This window comes from Zingiber officinale, chromosome 9B (genome assembly GCF_018446385.1).
Source record: "Zingiber officinale cultivar Zhangliang chromosome 9B, Zo_v1.1, whole genome shotgun sequence".
NCBI lineage: Eukaryota > Viridiplantae > Streptophyta > Magnoliopsida > Zingiberales > Zingiberaceae > Zingiber > Zingiber officinale.
Window position 1 is genome coordinate 11,249,665 of NC_056003.1, and position 25,447 is coordinate 11,275,111.

The 25,447-nt window shown below is 37.0% G+C and overlaps 1 long non-coding RNA gene across 1 annotated transcript; it reads right to left on the reverse strand.

Annotated features, from left to right (window-relative positions):
* Positions 1-20,326: 20,326 nt before the first annotated feature.
* Positions 20,327-22,079, reverse strand: LOC122022308. The gene is made up of 2 exons (XR_006122932.1): positions 21,790-22,079; positions 20,327-20,581 (listed from the first exon to the last, which is right to left on the reverse strand). It is a non-coding gene; the product is annotated as an uncharacterized LOC122022308 (long non-coding RNA).
* Positions 22,080-25,447: the final 3,368 nt, after the last annotated feature.

A 25,447-nucleotide genomic window follows, 5' to 3' on the forward strand; every position in this document is an offset into this window, starting at 1 on the left:
ACTTATTCGCTCCCCATTTTCATACTCCTGTGCTTCTTGCATTGAAAAAAATTGAGGGGGCGGCTGCTCCATTTACCTTTACGTTAGCTCTCATCATTGCATATATTGATTATAATAATTATGATAGTATATTTAATAAACAATAGTCTTTTATATATTTTTATTTGATTTTTATAGAAAAATAATAAATGATAATTGTAATGATTTTTATAGAATTGTGACATATGATTTAAGAGATTTAATGTTTTTTTTTAAATAATATTATGTGGTAACGGTGGTGAATTTAATTTGATTGGAATAAAAAAATATTCTCATTGAACAAAACTTTTGAAAAGTATTAAGGAAATGCCTTTGATTTTTCGATTTTGTACTGAAATTGAAAGAAACTCTTTCTATATCATTTTAATTCAATTTTTTTTTATCGCAAAGTTGATGAAATTAGCATATTGTCACATTTTCCCCTAAAAATTGCAAATGTGAATTCACTTATCTGATTTTTTTAAAAAAATTTTTAATGCTCTTAGACTAGGTGGGGGAAAAAAGAAGCCATTGGGAAAACTTAGAGAAAATTATTTACCATCCAGACGGATAAAAAAAATAAAAAATAATCCACAATGAATTTGTAAATCCGTCTACCTATTAGATAAATTTAAAAAATAATTTATTTTTTAACAAAATAAATAAGAATTTGTTTATAATTTTTATTTTCATCATCCTTCCAAATAAACAGGGAGGTAGAAGCGTATCGCCCTCAAATGATAAGAGCAAAATCACCGGAAGATTAAACAACTGTTAATGTCTATCCTTAATGAAACCAAGAAAGCCCTCTGCGGTAGAATGGTTAGATCTTCCACGATTAAAGGATCTAAAATTTGAATCTCAATTATGGTAAAAATTTTCCTTAATAAGAAACGGATCTAAAAATATCAATTATTTAAATGAGTTTCTATAAGCGTTTCTTAATTTATTTTCATGGGCTGAAATTTTTAAAAGACTCCACGATTAATCAGATACCTAAATTAAAAAAAAATTAATATCTAAAAAAGTTTTTTTATGGCATCATCTGTTTTTTTATCAGTCACTGTCGAAAATAAAAGTTTTAAGAAACTCGAAGCTATTATAATTTTCCGCACTTTCTGAAAAAAAAATATATATAATAAAAATTTATTAAATATTTCAACCCTCAGTATTCCTTGGTCTTCTTTGAGTGCTGTGGCTGGAGCATACTCGTTTCATCTGCCACTGGACGTAGTCCTGATTCTTTATCCTCAAATCATGTGTCTCCGTGTCTCTTTATTGATCAGATGATCATATCCTTAAAATATATATAACATTTTTGAAATATGATATCCTTAAAATATATGTAACATTTTTGAAATATGATTTGATCCATCCGAGCGAAACAGAAAGAACACATAATTTCCACCGGACGAGTGGATGGGGAAAAGGCAAAACTTCAAGCCGTCTCTCTGCCTCTCAACGTGTTCATCGAGTATTTGTAACACTACACTACACTACACTACATTCCACCTGAGGAGAGACAAGGAGAGGAGTAAAGAATCAATTTAACTTTTTATCACATTGATCACCTCCATATTCAATCGTTGTCCATCTCTATACCAACTTCTTCATCAAATTTTTATGCATTAATGAACGAACTCTTCTTGTATCAACGTCATCATTATGAATCATCTAGTGTCTTCCATCTTCTCGTTCGGATGCAAGTTATCTTCCTACATACAACGTCAAAATGATCCTATTCGAAAGTGTGAAGCTCAAAAGCGTGACGGCCTCACTGATCGGCTGAGGACCTCGATCCTCTCTATAAAACAAGGTGTCAAGGCAGGGAAAGGGTCCTGGGGCGTTAGCCCTCCGACGCTCAAGTCAGTCACTGGAATGTGGAGAAAAGTGGAGCAACTGTAGAACTATACGCAAACAGTAGATAATGTGTATCTCCGTCGATGATAGACCCTCTTTATATAGATTCCTAGTAGGCGACGTGCATGCTTCTCAAGGCATGGACACACTCTCCGATATGTCCTATGAAAAGATCTATCAGGAAAGTACCTATGACAACATATCTTAACAGGGCATGCATATTCCTGACGAGACAATAGAAACTTTCGCCATACGATTCGTCTGTCGACCATACCTTGTGTTAATGACACTACCTTCCAAAAGGATGTCGAGAGATACTACAGTAGTCCTGTTGCTGGACTGAGCAGGGTAGCTCAGAACCTGAAGGAAGCGGAGGCCTCCTTGAATGCTGAGCGGGAGGCTTGGTCGACCAAGCGGTCTGCAGTGAAAGCCAAGCTCGACGACAAGGATGCAGAGCTGACCACTTTGAAGGCGGATTTAGAGGTGTCTCGGTCGACACTAGAAGTTTACCAAAGCGTGGAGTCCAGCAGGTTCGAGGTGCAGAAAAAGGCTTACCTTCGCTCGGGCATTAATGACTAGGTTGCCAATTCGACGCACCTTTTTATTTGATGTCACTCCTTCGTGTTGCACCGTTCGATACTTGTTTTATTTTTTGACTTGTTTGTCCCTGCGTTGCCGCTCAGGATCGAGTAGGACTACGAACCACTTACCATTTTACGCTATGCTCCATGGCCCACCTGTTGGCGTCGTATTACTCGCTTGGATAAGCCATTTTTCGTTGGTCTTGAGTTTATAGCCGCCACTCAGCTATTAAAGACGAAGACTTGGATTTAAGGTCGTTGCTAGACCGTTGACATGCGTAGATGAGGATTTAAGGTCGTCACTCGACCGTTGATGAAGACCAGGGTTTAATGTCGTCGCTCGACGGTTGACGAAGACAAGGGTTTAAGGTCGCCACTAGACAGTTGACGTAGACAAGGGTTTAAGGTTTCCGCTCGACCGTTGATGACGACAAGGGTTTAAGGTTGTCAGTCGACAGTTGATGACTACAAGGGTTTAAGGTCATCGCTCGATCGTTGATGACGATAAGGGTTTAAGGTCGCCGCTCGACTGTTGATGACGATAAGGGTTTATGGTCATCACACGACCGCTGATGATGATAAGGGTTTAAGGCCTCCGCTCGACTGTTGATGACGACAAGGATTTAAGGTCGCCACTCTATTGGAACCTTGATGTCGCTAGTGTTGGGACCGAAAATGTAGCTAGAGGAGGGGGGGAGGGGTGAATAGCTCGACGCGATCTCGTGCTCTTCGTTGCTTTGTTTCTTCAATGATGTGCAGCGGAAATATAAGAAAATAAACACACAACGCTATCACAAGAGATTTACTTGGTATCCACCTCAAGAAGAAGTGACTAATCCAAGGATCCACACACTCACACACCCTCCACTGAGAAATCACTCATTTACGGTAACTACCGAAGACGGAGAAGCCTTACAACACTCTCAATACAAACAGAAATAAAGAGAAGTAAATACAAGAGAAAAACTTACAAGATTTACACAAGAAACCCTAACCCTAGCTTCTTCTTCTTGTTGTAACTCGCCTCTTGACTTGGACGTGCCTCCAAGATCCTTCAAGAACTGGCGTGAGAGTGGAGAAGGAAGCTGTGGAGAAATCGCCTGTAGTCGCGTGGAGTAGCCGAGAAAAGCCGTGAAGAGAAGAACGCTCGCCAACGTCTTTATCTGCGCCAACGGTCGGATCCCAATCAATTGGATTTCTCCCAATCGATTGGGGAGGCTTTGGATCGATTGGCTGATCGATCCAGAGCGCCTCTGTGCTATTGGGAATTGCCTGGATCGATTGGCCAATCGATCCAGGGCTTATCGTGCGAAATCGCAGCTCCCAATCGATCGACTGATCGATTGGAGGTTCTGAATCGATCGGTCGATCAATCGCGAGCTATTCTGTGCGATCGCGAGCTTCTCCCAATCGATCCACTGATTGGGCATGAACCAATTGATCGGCTAATCGATCCAGCTCATGGTTTTTGCCTAAAACCAAGTCCAAAGTCCCTTAACCAACATCCAATTAAGCATGACCTATTGGTACATCATGCCTAGCATTCGATCACCCTTGACCTGCTAGGACTCCCTCACCAAGTGTCCGGTCAATCCCTTTGACCCACTTGGACTTTTCTCCTCGTGTCAAGTATCCGGTCAATCCCTTTGACCTACTTGGACTTTCACCAGATGTCTGGTCAACCTTGACCCATCTGGATTTCCTTTGCCTGGCTTCACTCACCAGGACTTCCCTTCTGCCTAGCTTCACTCACTAGGACTTCACTTCTGCCTGGCTTCACTCACCAGGACTTTCCTTCTGCCTAGCTTCACTCACTAGGACTTCTCATCTGCCTGACTTCACTCACCAGGACTTTCCTTCTGCCTAGCTTCACTCACTAGGACTTCTCATCTGCCTGACTTCACTCACCAGGACTTTCCTTCTGCCTGGCTTCACTCACCAGGACTTTCCTTCTACCTAGCTTCACTCACTAGGACTTCTCATCTGTCTGGCTTCACTCACCAAGACTTTCCTTCTGCTTGACTTCATTCACCAGGATTTTCCTTCTGCCTAGATTCACTCACTAGGACTTCCCTTCTGCCTGGCTTCACTCACTAGGATTTTCCTTCTGCCTAACCTCCCAGTTAGGACTTTCACCTGACTTCACTTACCAGGATTTTCCAGTCAAGTATCCAGTCAACCTTGACCTACTTGACTCTCCTTCACAATCTCCCCTCATGAACAATTGCACCTGCAATCTCCATGTATTATCTACATGTATTGTCAAACATCGAAACCCAAACATCAAGACTCGAGCTTGAACCAATTCAAGTTCAGTCAACCAGGTCAACTTTGACCTAAGGAATATTGCATCAACAATCACCCTTTTTTTAATGTTTGACAATACCTCCTTTAAGTTAGGCTAATCCCATAGCCTCAACCTTTTTCATGGCAATATATGAATGAGGATTCCCTTCATTCTCCTCCTTTTCTAGAGGACAAACTCCCTCTTAGGTAATGAAGGCCTAACTTAAATCCTACATTCTCCCCCTATTGGCACACATAAAAAACTTTCCCCCTGAAGAGTTACCCAATGTTGTTCACAACTTCACTCGTTGTTCACAACACAATAACGAAGGTCTCATATCCTTCATTATTCTTAACGCTTGTCCTTGAGCATATACCACTTGATATATTCACACACGATTCAAATGAAGGTCTCATACCCTTCATTGTGATCAAATGCTCATCCGTGAGTATACACCACTTAAACAATGAAGAAATCCACTCTCCATTATATTCAAATGCCCAACCTTGAGCATTTACGCTAAAGAAGGTTAACCACCTTCCAGGGTATATGAAAAATAGATTTTCATGTCCTTAAAGAGTAATTCCCCCTAAAGACATGCACGTAACTTCTATCATTGCACCAACAATGACTTGGAATCCCTAAACATATAGGAAACCCAAATTTAGAAGTGTTTGAGGTTCAAAAATTCAATATTGAAACCAAACCTCAACCTAAATCTCTACTTAGTCTTCCTTAACCAATCCATCATTGTTTTCATCATGAAAACACCCCCTAAATGTATACAAATATGTTTTAAGGGGTAAGGAATGGTTACCTAGACTAAATGTGGTTCCAAAATGCTGAAATCAGGCTTTCCCAGCTAAAATCAGCATTCCCAATCGATTGGAGTTGGGTTCCAATCGATTGAACCCTACTGAATCGATCCATTGATCGATTCTGACTACGTGGATCGATCGACTGATCGATCCAGCGAGCTTCTGCTCACGGGAAAACTCCTCTCAACCGATCGCCCGATCGATTGAGGCACTCCAATCGATCGGGTGATCGATTGGAGCTCTGAAAAACTGAAAATTTATTTCAGTGAATTTTAGAAACTCCCCTAAAATTCTACAAAAATCGAAAAATCATGAAAATTCATGTAGACATTCCTTAGGGCATATACTATCAAGGAAAAATAGTTTTCTAAGAAAATACTTTCTATTTTCAAAGATTGACACAAACCTGGAAACTTGTAAAAAGTTTAGTGTTTTCTTCCAAGTTTGTGCTCAACTATTCAATGATGATTACTATCAAAAGATAGTCTTCATCAAGGTTTTCCAAAGCATATTTAAAATCATTTTCAAAATCAATATCCAACCATATTCTTTGGGCTCAATGCACATGACTTGTACATTAGCTTTCCCAATGATTGAAAATCACATAACTATGTATTTTGATGAACCTAAAACTCATAAAAAATACACTAAATCAACATCTTGAGTTTTGTTCATCATCCTAACATCTTATTTGCATCTAATGTGTACAAAAACTCATACAAGTCACCTTATAGTTCTTTAATGAGATGTAAACTTTGGTTTTGCCCTAATTTAGGGATCATGCATATCTTTCTAGGTATTTTGAGGTTAAAAACATCCACCAAGGATGTTACTTGTTAATGAATGTCATTTGTCCTTAGTTTGTAAGGAATTAAAATAATGCATGATGCGTTATGGCATACATCAAAGATAAATAATCTTCAAAAGAAAATTTCCTATGACTACATGATGTATGTATGACATGACATAGTATTTTTTTTGTGTTTTTCATAATAAGGCATGAGTGCAAGAATAAATATGATGTCATGACATATGATGTGCAAACAAATCATGATAAATTAGCATAAATAAAATACCTAGAATAACTAAGTATCCTTAAACCTTAGCTAATTTTAAAGTTTAAAACTAAATTATCCAAGATTTTCCAAGAAAATGTCAAAATCCAATTTGACACTTCTTTTGCTTTTATAAATTTTATGTCAATTTAAATTAAGCATATTCCTCAAATTTTGGCACAATTTACTCTTTCAAGAGTAACCAAAAAATAAGGCTTAGATTTGCCTTTAACTTCCTAAGAACATACCACAATTCCAACTTGATAGTTCTTATGATTTTCCCAAATGTGCCAATTTTATTTTAAAATCAAACTTCTCACATTATGGCACATCTTTCTCTTTCCAAGAGTAAACCAATAATCCTTATCATTTTCAAAGGTTAACAATAACCTTGAAAATGCTCTCCGAGTGTCAACTTCATCATAGTTTGGTTAACTACCCTTCTAATCGGAGTTGACACTCTCTATCTCATCTAAGGGGTAGAGAAAATGCTCCTAGAAACCCAAAACCTATTGGAGCTCCTTGGATGCTCTAGGTATTCACTAGAGATGACTTCCCTATATACCTTCTTAGTGACCTTGTTAGGCTTCTTAGAAGCCTTGGTCACATTTCCTAAGTCAACTCTAGGAATTTCTTCCCTTGTAACATTCTTTGTGACTTTCTTGAACTTCTTAGAAGTCTTAGTCACGTTTGTTGCAAAAATACTTCCAGGGATAACTTCCCTTGTATTTTTGACTTGACCACTAGGCCTAGGGTTAGTTCCATAGCTATATGAAACCCTATGGTAAGAAATTGCATCCTTCTTAGCTTTAGGTTTGTATCCCAAACCTTTACGACCATAGGATGACCCTTGTTTCTCTAAACCCAGGTTTTGACTCTTGAACCCTTGTGTATCATTTGTGATTTTTCTAAGAGTCCTCTCCAATTTATCAAGTCTTGACCTTAAGACTTGATTTTCTCTCCATAACTCCTACAACCTTAGATTTTTCATTTACACTTTGATTTTTCTTTTTCTTAGGCAAATACCTAGAATCCTTAGAGTTATTGCCTAAATTATTTTCTATTTTTCTAACCTTAGGTTTTGTAGTTTTATCATGAAGAGTCATATGTTTTTCTTTAATGCTATCATGCTTCCTATTTTTATGGTAAATAGCATTAAAATGATAAAATTGGAATTAGCATGCTTTTTACCATTATTTAAAGGGGTAGGCTCAATAAATGATACCTTTCGTTTTACCTTGGAGGCTCCCCCTTTACTCATGCTTCCTCCTTTAGGCTTGATCGCCTTCTTCCCCTTAGGACATTGACTTCTATAATGTCCTTTTTGATTACAAGAGAAGCACACAATGTGCTCCTTGCTCTTCTTTATTCTGGGAGCGGTCTCCTTGGGCTTCTCCTTGCCCTTTAGTGCCACTTGACCCTTCTTCTTGGACAATTTAGGGCACTTGCTCTTGTAGTGCCTATGTTCCCTACACTCAAAACATATGATGTGATTTTTATTTTTAATGGAAATATTTTTACCTTCACATGTAGAGATGACACTTGATCCTCCATTTGATGTTTCTTGATCTTTGGAGGATGCAATGTCTTCTTCTCCATTTGACCTGGATGTAGAAGCTTCTTCTTCTTCTTGATCCGATGTCAACAAAGGTCGCTCCCCCTTAATCCTAGAGGTGAATGCTTCTTCATCTTCCTCTTGTACATGAAACAAAGAGTATGCTCCCTCTTTGCCCTTTTCATTGTATTCCTTTGAAGATGAAGCTTCTTGGACCTCTTCTTCGGAAATTAAGCATCTCTTAACTTCGGAATCCTCTTCCTCTTGATCTTGACCTACGAAGTTGCCCTCTTTGGATTCTTCTTGAGTTGGTATAGTGGAGGGGATCTCATGAATCATTGCCAATTTGCTCCAAAGCTCCTTGGCATCTTTGAATTCTCCGACTTGAGCCAAAATATTGCTTGACAATAAATTGACCAATAGCTTGGTCACTTTGTCATTTGCCTCGCTCCTTTGAATTTGCTCTTGGCTCCACTTGCTCCTTTTGAGAGTTTTGCCCTTTGAATTTGTTGGAGTCTCAAAACCTTCCATGAGAGCAAACCATTGCTCTATCTCCACCATCAAGAAATTCTCGATCCTTGATCTCCAAAGATCGAAGCTCATCATTGTGAACGGTGGAGGCACCCTTGTATTGAATCCAAGTCCATCTTGGAATTCCATTTGAAGTTGAACTTCTTGAATGAAGTCTTCGACTTGTAGAATTGCTCCAACTTCTTCACCCTCTAGCTTTTTGCCCCTTCCGGCGATGATTCTGGTGAAGAGCAACCTTGCTCTGATACCACTTGTTGGGACCGAAAGTGTAGCTAGAGGGGGGGGGGGTGAATAGCTCGGCGCGATCTCGTGCTCTTCGTTGCTTTGTTTCTTCAATGATGTGCAGCGGAAATACAAGAAAACAAACACACAACGCTAACATAAGGGATTTACTTGGTATCCACCTCAAGAAGAGGTGACTAATCTAAGGATCCACACACTCACACACCCTCTACTATGAAATCACTCCTTTACGGTAACTACTCAAGGCAGAGAAGCCTTACAACACTCTCAATACAAACAGAAATAAAGAGAAGCAAATACAAGGGAAAAGCTTACAAGATTTACACAAGAAACTCTAACCCTAGTTTCTTCTTCTTGTTGTAACTCGCCTCTTGAATTAGACATGCCTCCAAGATCCTTCAAGAACTGGCGTGAGAGTGGAGAAGGAAGATGTGGAGAAATCACCTGTAGTCGCGCGGAGTAGCCGAGAAAAGCCGTGAAGAGAAGAACGCTCGCCAACGTCTTTATCTGTGCCAACGGTCGGATCCCAATTGATTGGATTGCTCCCAATCGATTGGGGAGGCTTTGGATCGATCGGCTGATCGATCCAGAGCGCCTCTGTGCTCTCGGGAATTGCCTGGATCGATTGACCAATCGATCCAGGGCTTATCGCGCGAAATTGCAGCTCCCAATCGATCGGCTGATCGATTGGAGGCTCTGAATCGATCGGCCGATCGATCCAAAGCTATTCTGTGCGATCGCGAGCTTCTCCCAATCGATCCACTGATCGATTGGGAGGAGGCTTGTCGCGGGGACTCACCCAATCGATCAGCCGATTGATTGCCAATCGATCGGCTGATCGATCCAGCTCATGGTTTTTGCCCAAAACCAAGTCCAAAGTCCCCTAAACCAACATCCGGTCAACCATGACCTATTGGTACATCATGCCTAGCATCCGATCACCCTTGACCTGCTAGGACTCCCTCACCAAGTGGCCGGTCAATCCCTTTGACCCACTTGGATTTTTCTCCTCGTGCCAAGTATCCGGTCATCCCTTTGACCTATTTGGACTTTCACCATATGTTTGGTCAACCTTGACGCATCTGGATTTCCTTTGCCTGGCTTCACTCACCAGGACTTCCCTTATGCCTAGCTTCACTCACTAGGGCTTCACTTCTGCCTGACTTCACTCACCAGGACTTTCCTTCTGCCTAGCTTCACTCACTAGGACTTCTCATCTGCCTGACTTCACTCACCAGGACTTTCCTTCTGCTTGACTTCACTCACCAGGACTTTCCTTCTGCTTGGCTTCACTCACCAGGACTTTCCTTCTGCCTAGCTTCACTCACTAGGACTTCCCTTCTGCTTGGCTTCACTCACCAGGACTTTCCTTCTGCCTAACCTCCCAGTTAGGACTTTCACCTGGCTTCAATCACCAGGATTTTCCAGTTAAGTATCCAATTAACCTTGACCTACTTGACTCTCCTTCACAATCTCCCCTCATGAATAATTGCACCTGTAATCTCCATGTATTATCTACATGTATTGTCAAACATCGAAACCCCAACATCAAGACTCGAGCTTGAACCAATTCAAGCTCAGTCAACCAGGTCAACTTTGACCTAAGGAATATTGCACCAACAGCTAGAGGAGGGTGAATAGCATCTCACCCAAAACGTCGCTTCCTAAACTCGTTAGTACGCAGCAGAAATACAAAAACAATACTAACAATAGAAAGCTAACTCCTAAGCACTAAGCAAGAAGAAAACCAATCAAACCTTAACATGTTTGGTTACGTGATTCAGAGATAACTTGCTCCTATTCCACGACATGTCCGTATGGTGGACGAACCCTCAATCCGTCGGTGGATCAATCCCTGAAAAACCTATGGCTATCACGATCTCCTTGTGAGTGGAGAAACCTTGCCACAAGATTGATCACATACACATGGATCACACACAGGAGTTTGGAAGACTACTAATAGGGGTTAACTACCTCTATTTCACCAACCATGCCCAAGCACCCCGAGTTCTATTAAATAGAGTTTGATAGGAAACATCAAGTTGTTTTCCCGCCACTAGTCGACTGGTAAAAACACCAGTCGACTGGTCCTTAGTGAAATTCAATCGTTACAGGCCAACGACTCGATACCAGTCGACTGCTGAAAATGCCAGTAGACTGCTCCACATGGGTTAAGCAAACAGAGGCATTCTATTAGCTATTAGTTGACTGATGAAAATACCAGTCGACTGCTTCACATGGATTAAGCGAACAGAGAAATTCTGTTCGCTACCAGTTGACTGATGAAAAGACCAGTCGGCTGCTATAGTAATTGCTATTGTAACACCCATAAATTTCCTTTCCTCCAAAAAAGCAAAAAGAAATAGAAGGATAGAAAAGAAATAAAAATATATATCCATAAATGACCCGAGCTGAGATTTGAACCCTAGATCTTTGATTTAAGATTGGTTTAAGTAGCCATTAGGTGGTGGCAAAACATCACATTGGAAATATGAAACATCTCTAGATTTTTCCTCCCTTTTTTTTTTAGAAAACCCAAGATATTCAACCAAAGTTATGTTGTAAAGTACCATAACAATAAATCCACCCTAAAGAACAAACGTACCCAACATATCCAATCGAATCATATAGGAGAGTTTAATGGAAAGAACAAAAAGACACCATTATGACTCCGCAATAAAAGACACATAATATCACCAACTTCCCCAGCACTCCTAGATGTAAGGACAGTGAGACGTGCATCCACCTCACCTCCTCATCTACTTCGACCACAAGCTCTCTATCGCATCCTAAGAGGAATCCCTCCCACCTGTAATGTAAGCATCATGAGTTTACGAACCCAGCAAGTACAATCAAATATGAATAATAAAGCATCCATGTAGTAACAAGTGCAGCATTTAATAGGCATATAACATGAACATAACTCAAACTGGAGGAGAAAACTTGCGATACTTAAAAGAGTCTACATAGCTAATATAGATAGATATGTCACTACGTGGTAACCACCATTTGAGCCAGTCAGTCCCATTACCCTAGAGGTACCTTCTAGGAGACATGCAGTTATATAGTCGAAGCTAACAGTATCAGTCAATATCAGTCATGTTTGGAAGGGCCCTCCCCGGAGTTCATCCCGAGGCACCCAACCCGTACTGTCACCACATATTCTGATACCCATCCAATTAGTCACATAAGAAAACATACCTTATCCATCTTAGTCCTTTATCTATAACACATTCCATTCATTCTGTATACACAACCATACATAAGGACCTTTCTTTAGCCAAAATCACGTATAAACATAGGTATACTAATGGATAAGAACCTAACTCAAGCCTATTGCAATAGAGGATAGGCCACAAGAACCAAAGCTAGCATGGAAATCCGAATCATGTTACTTAAATCAATACTACCACTCACATAACTGTTGGTGCGGTTAGCACTAACGATTTAACATAGGTTTTGATGAATGACAAATAGGTTAAGTTAGTTTTGTTGTTATCTGACACTTTGATCGAGTGTGCAGGAGAAGTCCAGACAGGTCGATGGGCTGACCGGATGTCTGGCACGAAGTCCAGCTAGGTCGACGGGCTGACCGGATAGCTGGCGAGAAGTCCAAGCGGGTCGACGGGCTGACCGGACGCTTGGCGAGAAGTCCAGCTAGGTCGACGGGCTGACCGGATAGCTGGCGAGAAGTCCAAGCGGGTCGACGGGCTGACCGGACGCTTGGCGAGAAGTCCAGCTAGGTCGACGGGCTGACCGGATAGAAGTCCAGACGGGTCGACGGGCTGACCGGACGTCTGGCAGGTAAGTAAGGTAAGTCACTGGAGGGGAGTGACTGCGAGGACGCGTTCCCGGGAAGGGAACATTAGGCGTCGATCCAGCTTAGATCCATTTCGGATATCTAAGTCGAGATCGTGACTAGATTCCGGTCTCGGAAAGACGGAATCTAACTCATACTCCTTTTTGCTAATTCATACTCACTTTACTTTTGCTAACAATCTGTGTTGCAGGGTAAATTTGCCTCCGGACTAACGTTTGTCTTGCAGGACGGATTCTGCGGGAAAACAGGGTCCGGGCGCCCGGAGGTCCGGGCGCCTGGGAGGGAAATTTCATCCTGATCGCGCGTCGCCACGTGGAGCTCGCTGGTTGGACTTGCTACGTCTCACCAGGGCGCCCGGAAGGCATCCAGGGCGCCCCGAGCCTCATATAAAAGAAGGGTCAGAGGAGAGCTTCAGAACACCAACGAAAAGAAAAGTCTTCCACTGCTCTGCACTTCTGCGACGCTAACAAAGCTCCGACACTACGCTCCTTTCTTGTCTTTATTGTCGGTATTTGCTTTTCATTTTCATTAGCATTCATTGTACTATTTTTTGTAATCATTATTTCGAACTGCTAGTGAATTGCCCAACGAAAGTATTCACGGAGTACGGGCCTTCGAGTAGGAGTCGTCACAGGCTCCGAACGAAGTAAAAACAACTGTGTTCATTTACTTTTCCGCTGCGCTTATACTCGATATTTTTGAATCGATATTCACCCCCCCCCTCTATCGAATCTAACGGTCCTACAAGTGGTATCAGAGCAGGTACCGCTCTGATTTGGTGCAACCACCAGTCAGGCAAAGAGGGGTGTATTTTAAAGAAAAATTAGATATCGCTCGTCTTTAAAATAAAACCTTACGCCTTTCATTTTTTCCCTCCAAAACTGTTTTTGAAAAACACATCATCATCTTTTCACCGTTGCTTAGTATTGATAAAATATTACATTTTCAAAATTTTGGAATAATATTTTTTATTAATATTTTAATAATATTTTATTATTTTTTCCGAAAATAGTGAAATATTATTTTTTCAGCACTGCTAATCCAAGACCAAGTCTTGGGATTTTTTTCTGTTTCTCTGTGTGCAAGAATAATGACTCTTCAAGAAGGACGAAACCCCCACGAACCACCACCATACGATCAAGATTTTAACTATTGGAAGCGATTAATGGAATGCTTCTTAGGAAGCGTAAACTTTGATTATTGGCTGATATTGAGAAAACCTTCTCAGAACTCAGAACTAAATACAAATGTAAGTAAAATCATTTGTAATGTTTTACCTAACAATGTTTTATGCAAAGTAAAAAAGTACAAAGATGCACATGAGCTTTGGACCCAATTGATCAAACTTCACGATGAGCCAATGGAGCTTGAGGATCAAGTAAAAATCGAATCTGAACTCGGGTTAGATCCAATCGAAAAGCCTACTGAATTAGGGGTTGCGCTCAAGGTTAGTGATATTTACCAAAATACCCCTGCTAATAGTAGTTTAGAAAATATGAGCATTGATCTGGTTATTTCTGAAAATATATGTGAAAACAATGTAGTTGACAATAATTACAAAAATACCCCTAAGATATTATCTGATAAAACAAATCCAATTAATTTAAAAAATTCAAACTTGAACCTAAACAAATCTGAAAACTCAAATGATAGAGAGGACAAGGTGAATATTGATCTAGATAAAATTAATAAATTATTTAATAATCTAGACAATATTAATCTAGAAAATCCTATCCAAACCCAAGATAATTTAATTAATAAAAATTAAATTTTAACGATAAGAATAATCTAATAAATTCCACTAATTATATCAACTTAAAAAATAAAGAAAATATAAGAATAAAATCAAACACTTTGATAAAATCAAAACTAAATTTAACAAAATTAAAATTAAATGTTAAGAATAACATATTAAATAAAGATAATCTGAAAAATTCAAAATTAACAATTAATAAAAGGTTAAAAGATAAACCTTTAAGGAAATATAATTCAAACAATTTAATTAATTCAAATTTAAAAATGAATAAAAACTTAAACTTTAAAAATAAGCTATTAAAGAAAAATAATTCAATTAACCTAATAAAAGTGAAAATGAAAGAAAATTTTAAATACATTCTCTTAAAGAAAGATAATTTAACTAATTTAATTAATTCAAAATTAAAAACTTGAATCTAAATTACAAATTAAACATTAAATTTTAACCAAAATTTAACTATAATAAACCCAGAACTAAAAACTAAATTTATGGCCAATAATTCAGGGGGAGGCTCCAGAATAGCTGGCACCTCCAAAACTAACCTACCCGACAGGGTAACCCTAACCAACCTACCCGAAAAGGGTAACCCCAACCAACCTACCCGACAGGGTAATTAGGACTAGTTAAAGAGGGTTCAAGTTTAACTTGAATAATGGTACTGGTGAAGTTTTTTGATGATAGTACATTGGGGAAGCTTGGGCATCGCATGTCTAGAAAGATATGACTTCAATCTGATGCATTTGGCCAAGTGGAACCGACCGAAGCTACCTTTAAATGGATCCTAACTAGTTAGACCAATGTTTAGTACTAAGCTCCGTGGATAAGACTATTCGGAAAACCTCGAAAGGTTGGTTACTTCTAATGACGTCCAAGTGACTTACCAAGCTTAGAAGTTTATCCGAAGAATGCCTATTTGTTGAGACCAAAGCTAAACCTGAATCTAACACAAGTTAAACCAAACTGTGTAATAAAATCTAATTCATCTCACAAAATTATAGGATTCCCTGATTGATAATCTAGATCGGGTGAGATGAATAAGGATTAAATTAATTTTCAAACTAAATTAAAATTAATTAAAATTAAAACTCCAATTTCAAATTACTTAAAATTAAATTTCAAATTTCAAATTAAATTAAAATTAATTAAAATTAAATTTCGAATTTCAAATTGAATTTCGAATTTAAAATTAAATTAAATTAAAATTAAAATAAATTAAAATAAATTAAAATAAAATAAATTAAAATAAAATAAATTAAATTAAAATAAATTAAATTAAATTAAATTAAAATTAAATTTTTTTAAATTATTTTAACCTAAAAATTATTTTAACTTAAAAATTTATAATTTTAACTTAAAAATTTATTTTAACCTAAAAATTATTTTAACCTAAAATTTATTTTAAATTAAAAATTTATTTTAACCTAAATTTTTTTTTAAAAAAAAATTATTTTAAAAAAAAACTATTTTAAAAATTATTTAAAAACTATTTTAAAAATTCTTTAAAAATTATTTTAAAAATTCTTTAAAAACTCTTTAAAAACTATTTTAAAAATTCTTTAAAAACTCTTTAAAAACTTTAAAAATTATTTTAAAATCTTTTTAAAAATAATTTTAAAAAAAAACATTAAAAATTATTTTAAAACAAAAATTAACTTAAAAAAATATTTTTAAATTTAACTTTAAAAATTTTATATTTAACTTAAAAATTTTATTCTAAACTTAAAAATTATTTTTTTTTAAAAAAAAACTATTTTAAAAATCATTTTAAAAAACTTTAAAAAATTCTTTTAAAAAACTATTTTAAAAATCATTTTAAAAACTTTAAAAAATTCTTTTAAAAACTCTTTTAAAAATCATTTTAAAAACTTTAAAAAATTATTTTAAAATTTATTTTAAAAACTCTTTTTAAAATCATTTTAGAAACTTTAAAAAATTCTTTTAAAAATTATTTTACATTTTAAAAACTCTTTTAAAAATCATTTTAAAAACTTTTAAAAATTCTTTTAAAAATTATTTTTAAAACTCTTTTAAAAATCATTTTAAAAACTTTAAAAAATTCTTTTAAAAAATTATTTTAAAACATTTTAAAAACTATTTTTAAAAAAAAACATTTTAAAACTTCAAAAAATTCTTTTAAAAATTATTTTTAAAACATTTTAAAAATTATTTTTTTTTAAAAAAACTCTTTTAAAAATCATTTTAAAAACTTTAAAAATTCATTTAAAACCTTTTAAAAATTATTGTTATTTTAAAAATTATCATTTTTACTTAAAAATTATTTTAACTTAAAATTATTTTAATATAAAAATTATATTTTTAAAATTATTTTAACTTAAAAATTATTTCAAAATTTATTTTAAAAAACTTTTAAAAATCATTTAAAAATTATTTTAAAAATCATTTTAAAACTATTTTAAAAATTATGTATCATTTTGAAAATTTCTTCTTATTTTTTTTCACTATAATAAAATTCTTTTAACTTACAAAAAATAGTAATAATAATAAATTATATCTATAGACTATTTTCACTTTAAAAATTATTATTTTGACTTTAAACTCATTTTCAATCTTAAACATCATTTTAACCTTAAAATTAAAACTTAAATTAAAACTTAAAATTTAACTTAAACTTAAAACTTAAACCTAAATTAATCACTGATATTAATTTTAATCTAAAATCAAAACTGAATTGAACGTATATTAATTGTCATTAAATAATTATAAAAATCATTTTAAAATCCTGTTAGAAATCCCTTAAAAAGAATAATAATTATAATTCTTTTAAATTCATTTAAAACTTAGACACCTAACTTAAAAACTTAAATTCCGTTAACTTTAACTTTAAACTTAATTATGTAATTAATAAGTAGAACTTAACTATTTAAGTTTTACTTTATTTGAGAACTAAGCTTGATTTGATTAGATCCTAGGTTTAACCTTAGTAAAAATATTAAAATTACTCTAAGTCATTTTTTTTATCAACCTTTAAAATATTAATTATTTTTATTAAAATATAATTAAAGTTTGACTTAAATTGAACCTTACTTAACCTTGTTTAATAACGAGTTTAACTTCAAATTACTACCAACTTTAAACTGAGTTAATCCAACTTAAAATGAAGTAATGAAAAGTTAAATTATAACTAACACCTTCATCAATTAATACAAAATTTAGATTATATTAAATTATTGAATCAAGCAAAATTTAATCAATAAATTATTAATATTGATTAGTTATTGAATTAATAACAACTTATCTTACTTAACATTACACTAAAAGTTAACTCATTTCAACTGAATCTAACGTTAATTACGTTTAGTCAAATTTAAATAAACAATTTTATAAAGATAATTATACAATCGCCTAAAACACTTAGGTACGAAAATATGTTACGGTTGTAAAATTTTATATTAAGGGGGAGTAATAAATAAGGTGGATTAATAAATTAAAGGAGTATCAAATTAAGGGGGAGGTTTATTTTTTAATTATCTCCTTAAGTGTTATTTTTTAATCTTCTCTTTAAAATCTCTCTAGAAAATTCTACCTCAATTTAAAAAAAAAAATCTACTTTGAATATTTTTAGCAAATATTTTCAAATTTTATGTCAGGTTCAGGGGGAGGAATTAATTAAAAATTTCCCTTTATATAAAATATTTTAAATTTTGTTTGAAAAATGTTTTCTTAAAAATTTCTTAAACCTACTTTTGAAAACTAACTCTTATAAAACTAAGTTGTTTTTAAGAATTGGGTTTTACTTTTTATTGAAAATTAATTTTGAAAATTAGATTTAACTTAGTTTTGAAAATTATGGAAATTAGATTTTTCAAAACTTAAGTTTACAAACTAAGCTTCTCAAAATCATTTTCCTTAATTTTGAAAATCAAAGTTTAAAAATCAATCTTCAAAATCAACTTGCTTAAAATTGTGAAAAAATTTTAAATCAACTCAAAATTGTTTGTTTTAAATCACAAACTTTTTATCCTTTTTACTTAGTCTCTGAAAACTCAACTTTTCAAGTATTTTAAACCATGATTTTGAAACTAGTACTTTTGAACTTTAAAATTTTGATTTTTGAAAATTAGATTTAATTATTTTACTTTATCAAAGTTAGTTCTACCAAACTCCTTTGAAAACTAAAAGTAAAGTTCAAAATCAATATTTGCAAACTGAAATTTGATTTGCAAAAACTCAGTGTTGAAAATTATGAAAGTTAGATTTTTCAAACTTAAATCATTGTCAAAACTTAAGTTTTAAATTAAATCGTTTACAAACTTAGTGTTGAAAAATAAATCAGTTTTTGGAAAAATAAATTTTTCAAACTTAGTTTTGGAATTTTGGTTTTTGAAAACTTATGTTTAAAAATAAAACTATCTAAACTTAGCTAGCTTTCTAAAAGCTAAAAGCTAATGCTTTAAACAAATTTTCAAAAGCTTAAACTCCCCTAGATTAACTTGACATTTTTTTACTTTGTCTGAAGTCTATAATTACTTAATCCATGCTTATTTTTGATGAATGCCAAAGGGGGAGGGTTAGGTGGTTAAGTTAGGTTAAGTTAGCTGAACCAAACTGAAAATTCAAACTAACTTAAAAACCACATAAATGCATGGTTCTTGCATATGTTTTCACTAACTTAACCAAGTTGTCATTCCATCAAAAAGGGGGAGATTGTTGGTGCGGTTAGCATTAACGATTTAACCTAGGTTTTGATGAATGACAAATAGGTTAAGTTAGTTTTGTTGTTATCTGACACTTTGATCGAGTGTGCAGGAGAAGTCCAGACAGGTCAACGGGCTGACCGGATGTCTGGCACGAAGTTCAAGCGGGTCGACGGACTGACCGGACGCTTGGCAAGAAGACCAAGCGGGTCGACGGGCTGACCGGACGCTTGGCACGAAGTCCAAGAGGGTCGACGGACTGACCGGACGCTTGGCACGAAGTCCAACTAGGTCGACAGGCTGACCGGATAGCTGGCGAGAAGTCCAGACGGATCGAAGGGCTGACCGGACGTCTGACAGGTGAGTAAAGGTAAGTCATCGAGGGGAGGATCGCGAGGACGCATTCCCGGGAAGGGAACATTAGGCGTCGATCCGGCTTAGATCCATTTCGGATATCTAAGTCGAGATCGTGACTAGATTCCGATCTCGGAAAGACGGAATCTAACTCATACTCTTTTGCTAATTCATACTCACTTTGCTTTTGCTAACAATCTGTGTTGCAGGGTATAATTTACCTCCGGACTAACGCTTGTCTTGCAGGACGGATTCTGCGGGAAAACAGGGTCCGGGCGCCCGGGAGGAATCCGGGCGCCCGGGAGGGAAATTTCATCCTGATCGCGCGTCGCCACGTGGAGCTCGCTGGTTGGACTTGCCACGTCTCACCAGGGCGCCCGGAAGGCATCCAGGGCGCCCCGAGCCTCATATAAAAGAATGGTCAGAGGAGAGCTTCAGAACACCAACGAAAAGAAAAGTCTTCCACTGCTCTGTACTTCTGCGACGCTAACAAAGCTCCGACACTACGCTCCTTTCTTGTCTTTATTGTCGGTATTTGCTTTTCATTTTCATTAGCATTCATTGTACTATTTTTTGTAATCATTATTTCGAACTGCTAGTGAATTGCCCAACGAAAGTACTCACGGAGTACGGGCCTTCGAGTAGGAGTCGTCACAGGCTCCGAACGAAGTAAAAACAACTGTGTTCATTTACTTTTCCGCTGCGCTTATACTCGATATTTTTGAATCGATATTCACCCCCCTCTATCGAATCTAACGGTCCTACAATAACATCACAACGAAAAATAGGCATATACCAAGGAAACTAAACTGACTTCTGTAATCATTTACATCTTAAGGGAAGATGGGAGCAACAACTACATTTAAACATACCTCACAAATCCCTTAAATCAGATCTATACAACTTCTAAATTTAGGCCAAGAAACAACTACACATTGAAGACGATCTATATTCCAATCAAATCAGAGTTCAAAAATCATAGCCAAGAATCATTCACAACAATGAAATCCTAAACGTACCTAGCCAATTCCGTTCAAATCCGAAGACACTGCAAAATAACAAGATCAATATCACAAAGTCGAATAACAACTCCTAAGCTCTGAAATTTATAGTAGCCGAGTGGTCCAAGGCATCATAGAATTTATCCAGGTAATTCTGAAATTCCCAGTGTGATAGGAAGGACTAAAAACAACAATCACAACCTAACCTAAAAAGTCTTGTTCAAAAATCTGCAACAAAACTCCATGAAAGGCAAGAATACTCTCAAAGAGGGAAAAAGAATCGAACTATGATCTACACATTCTGCTCATGGAAATGCCGGCAACACAAATGCATCACAACTTCAGAACAAAAGCCGAATCCAAAATTCCAAAACCTGATCCGAAATCCTAACCACAAAGAAGGACCATTGCAATCTTGGAAATCAACTCACACACCACCAGCGATCCAACGAAACCGAACAATATCAAGTGAACACACAAATCCCCTTTGAACAAAGTTTAAAACATTAACCATCCGACCAAAACTTTCGAACTCCAACCTGAAGAAAAACTCCGTCAAATTCAATTACACTCTCTAATCTGCCGAGAAATCTGGAATGAAAGAAAAATAGTAACTTAAGGAGGAAGCACATCATCCTTCCAAGTCCAATTTCTACAACAGAACATCCTCGAACTAAAACCAACACAAGAACAGAGCAAACCGCCATTAAGCAAATCCCTACATACTCCACAGCAAATCGGAAACAAGAACGCCACAACTGATTCTAATTAAAAGTTATGCTATCGAGGGTCATTTTCCAAACCTCGAAAACATTCATAAGAATCACAGAGGAAAGAAAACATCAATGCACCAATTCAAATCGATCACCAATTCAAATCCGGCCAGAAATTCTGTTACAATAAGGAAATAGAGTCTTTGTTGATCTAAACTTATATCACTAGAAATCGCGAAAGCCTAAAGGAACCCAGCCGAACAACCGGAAGGCACAGAGACCATCGGAACCAGCCAAAAGCACCAAAAACCCGATTCAGAAACTTGATTTATGAGGAGGGAACCCGTACCACATCGATTGCCATTAAAACATCCACATCTTTTACAGAAATCAGAAAAACACAAGATGGAACCAAGATAGCACAGAAACATCGAATCACAGCTCGTTCGCAAATCAAACATCATCGATATGCACATCCAACTCACCCAAATCCCTAATCTCCACCACACGGATCTCATACCTTCATATAAAATTGTACTTACCTTCTCTTCTTGGTTTCTCTGACCAAAAGCCCTCGGCCAGTCGCTATGCTCTGCTCGTAGGTGGTTGGAGACCTTCGCGCCTAGTCGTGATGCCCTCCACGAGCTCGCCCGCGGGTGGTGTGCATGTGGTGGCGCCTGGTCGGTCTCAAAGGTCGACGACAATATCCGTAGAACGTGATGGAGGTGATGAGGGGAAGGAAAACGACGATTTGGGAGAGGAAAAGGGGGAGGGGTCGGCGGTGGGATTTTTTTTCTTTTTGTTTCTTGACTGTGACTCGATTCAGCTCTCGATAGTCTATGCACAGACGCATTGTCCCATCCTTTTTGTAGGTGTTGGGGTTGTAAGGTTGCAAACATAGTCCCACATTGAAAACACATGGAAAAGATCATGAGTTTATAAGAGAAAGATATCTCCATTGGCATGAGGCCTTTTGGGTAGAGTCCAAGAGAAAAACCATGAGGGTTCAGGCCCAAAGTGGACAATATCATGCAATTATGGAGATATCTAAATCCTTTTCGATCCTATAATTGGTATTAGAGCTCAGACTGCTAGAAGGTTTAATCACCGACTGTGCACAAGAGCTATGGTCTGATTGATCTATGTGGGTACAATATTGACCTTGAACAAAGCAAGTGGGGGCTCCTATGTTCAGATCAAGAGGACCAGACACAAGGCAGGAAGTCCTAGTTGCGGCTAGGCAAGGAAGTCCTAGTAGGTCGGGTGGATCGAGGGGCAGGAAGTCCTGGTGGGCCGAGGATCAGACGTGGGAAGCCTGTGGTTCTTTGTTTGAGAGGGGGGGGATTGTTGGGGTTGCAAGGTTGCAAACATAGTCCCACATTGAAAACACATGGAAAAGATCATGGGTTTATAAGAGAAAGATATCTCCATTGACATGAGGCCTTTTGGGTAGAGCCCAAGAGCAAAACCATGAGGGCTCAGGCCCAAAGTGGACAATATCATGCAATTGTGGAGATATCTAAATCCTTTTCGATCCTACACTAAGTTTTTTTTTTCAAGGGGAGAATCTAAGAGGAGGGTTTCTCCCAAGGAAGTAGTGCGCGTGTGAGGGGCTATCCGGAGAGTAAGGTATACAAGAGAGGTCGTTCTCCCTAAACCCTAACGGTGTAAGAGTAAGAAATAGCAAGAGGATGTAAGTACTACTCACCTGTAATATAAGTTGCTTCGATGATGCATGTTGTGATATCTTTTATGCCTGATTAAGAAGACACATGTTATGATATATTTTGTTTTACATGTTAAAGAAGATGCATGATATGATATGTAAGATGCCCTCTAAAGTTTTGGGACTAAGAGCATATTTAGAGTATCTTGCATTGCTTCCCATTTAGTTTTGGGGCTAAGAAGCGTATTCATGTGCCTTAAAGTGCTTCCCTATAAGTGTGAGGGGATTAAGCGCACATAATGTAACGCCCGAAAATTCTCGAAATTATTTTAGAAATATTCTATGATTTTTCTGGAATTTTAGGATATTTTTACAGAATTTTTAGAATAGCAGAAGTAGCAAAAATAAATAAAATTGTAAAATAGCTTAAGCGGGAATTGAACCCGAGACCTATTGGGTTCTATGACTTAAGGTGAACTCTAGTAACCAAGTGAACCCAGCAGGGCCGTGCTGAAAGGAAAGGGGAACAATTATATTTATATTTGAGTTGGGCTGAATTACCCACTTAATATAAATAGGGAATTTAAGTGAGGAATTGTTATTTTCTTAAACGAGAAAACTTTTCCCTCAAACCCTCACACATCCGCCGACCCCTCTCCCTCACCCTCTCGGCGCCCAAGTCCAAGGAACCTAGGGTTCCGTCCAAAGGCCATAGGAGCACCTTTCACGCAACGACTCCGACACGAGGACGTTCCTTTCCGCAAGAAGAACACGTAGACGCAAGGAGATCATCGAGAAGATCATCTCCACCGGAAAATTAGCGACTAGATTCGTAAGAAAACTAGTGCAGGAGGTAAGAAACCCCTCACCTACAGTATAAGTAGCTTCCGTGTGAATTTTATGCTTCAGTTTAGTAGTATGTAGATTTTCGGCACAAAGGATGCGAATTAGCGCATACCAAGTGTTCGATTAAATTATTAGCACGGTTAAAATGCAACTTAAGCATTTTACTAGCTTAGCTAAATGCGATAGAAGCATTCATTCAGTATGTTTAACCTTAGTATAGCTTACATGGGACTACAGTCCAATGGGTGGGCTCCCACAGTCGCCTCTAGGTTCAGATAACCTAGCTCTAGGTTCAGATAACCTAGAAATAGCAATATAAGAAGAATTCAGCTATAATTAGTATTTTATTTTAGCAGTGACACTATACTGGATTAGATATCCATTGGGTTGGGCTCCCACAGTCGTCCCTAAGTTCAGATAACCTAGTAACCTTACTAAATTTGGGACTTGCAAACCCGGGTCTAGTTAGGGATGCGCGCATAGCACGTACAGATGCCGGACCCCCATCAGCAACATGATTATTATTTTAATCTATTTATGAAATAGTTTTCAAAACTTCACAAATAGTTATGTGAATTCAGTACAGCTTTAGCATTAGTTTAGAATTAGCTCAGTACATTTTGTTTGTATCAGTTTAGTTTTCTATTGATACTATATGATAGCATATGTTAGCGCTTGTTGCCATGACTAGTTTGTTTGTATGTCATGCTATGCTTTTACATGTTCAATATATATATTTCAAATAGCATGCTTTAAAAACATAAATTGCATCGTATGCATGTTTTAGTGAGGTAGATGGTTTCTTACTAAGCTCTCAAGCTTACAGATACTCTTTTCCTTATACTGCAGATAAGGGTAAAGGAAAGATGGACTAGCGGAGGCTGGAGGACAATGCAACAAAGATGTGTGTGTGAAAAAGGAGTTTGGAATGAAGATCTTAGGGATTTAGCAAGTCTAACTATTAGAACCTTGTTACTTTTAGTTTTCATATTTCAGCTTGCTTAAAAGTCATGAACTAGTGAAATATGCACCATGCCATGTTTAGAATGCTAGTTAATTGTTGTTAGAATGCATTTTAGTTAGTTTAGAGTTGGTATATGAGATTTTTGCTCGAACCAGGGCTGAAATCAGGTTCTGATATGAAATCAGAAACCCTAATCGATCAGCCGATCGATTGGAGGCTTCTCGATCGATCAGCTGATCGATTGGACAGCTTATCCCGCGAACAGAATGCGTCTGGATCGATCAGTCGATCGATCCAGTCGAGTTTCGTCGCGAACAGAAGGTTTGTGGATCGATCAGCCGATCGATCCGAGTTGAACCCGCGTACAGCGCGTCGTCAAATTGATCACTGGATCGATTGGACATATTGGATCGATCAGCCGATCGATCCAGACATTAGTTCCCGCGTACAGTAGGGTCCTGAATCGATCACTGGATCGATTGCCCTACCGGGATCGATCAGTCGATCGATTCAAATTAGTCTCCGTGCACAGTAGCACGCTGGATCGATCCATGGATCGATCAGAGGCCTAGTACTAGCTGAAAACACTTTAGTTCAGCTCCAGATGACAGCAAAGACCTAGAACACCCTTTCTAGCATAGCCACAGCAATTCAAGGGGTAGTTTAAACATTAAGTTCAGATAGTATAACGATTAACAGAAGCATATTCATTAGTTCAGCAAAA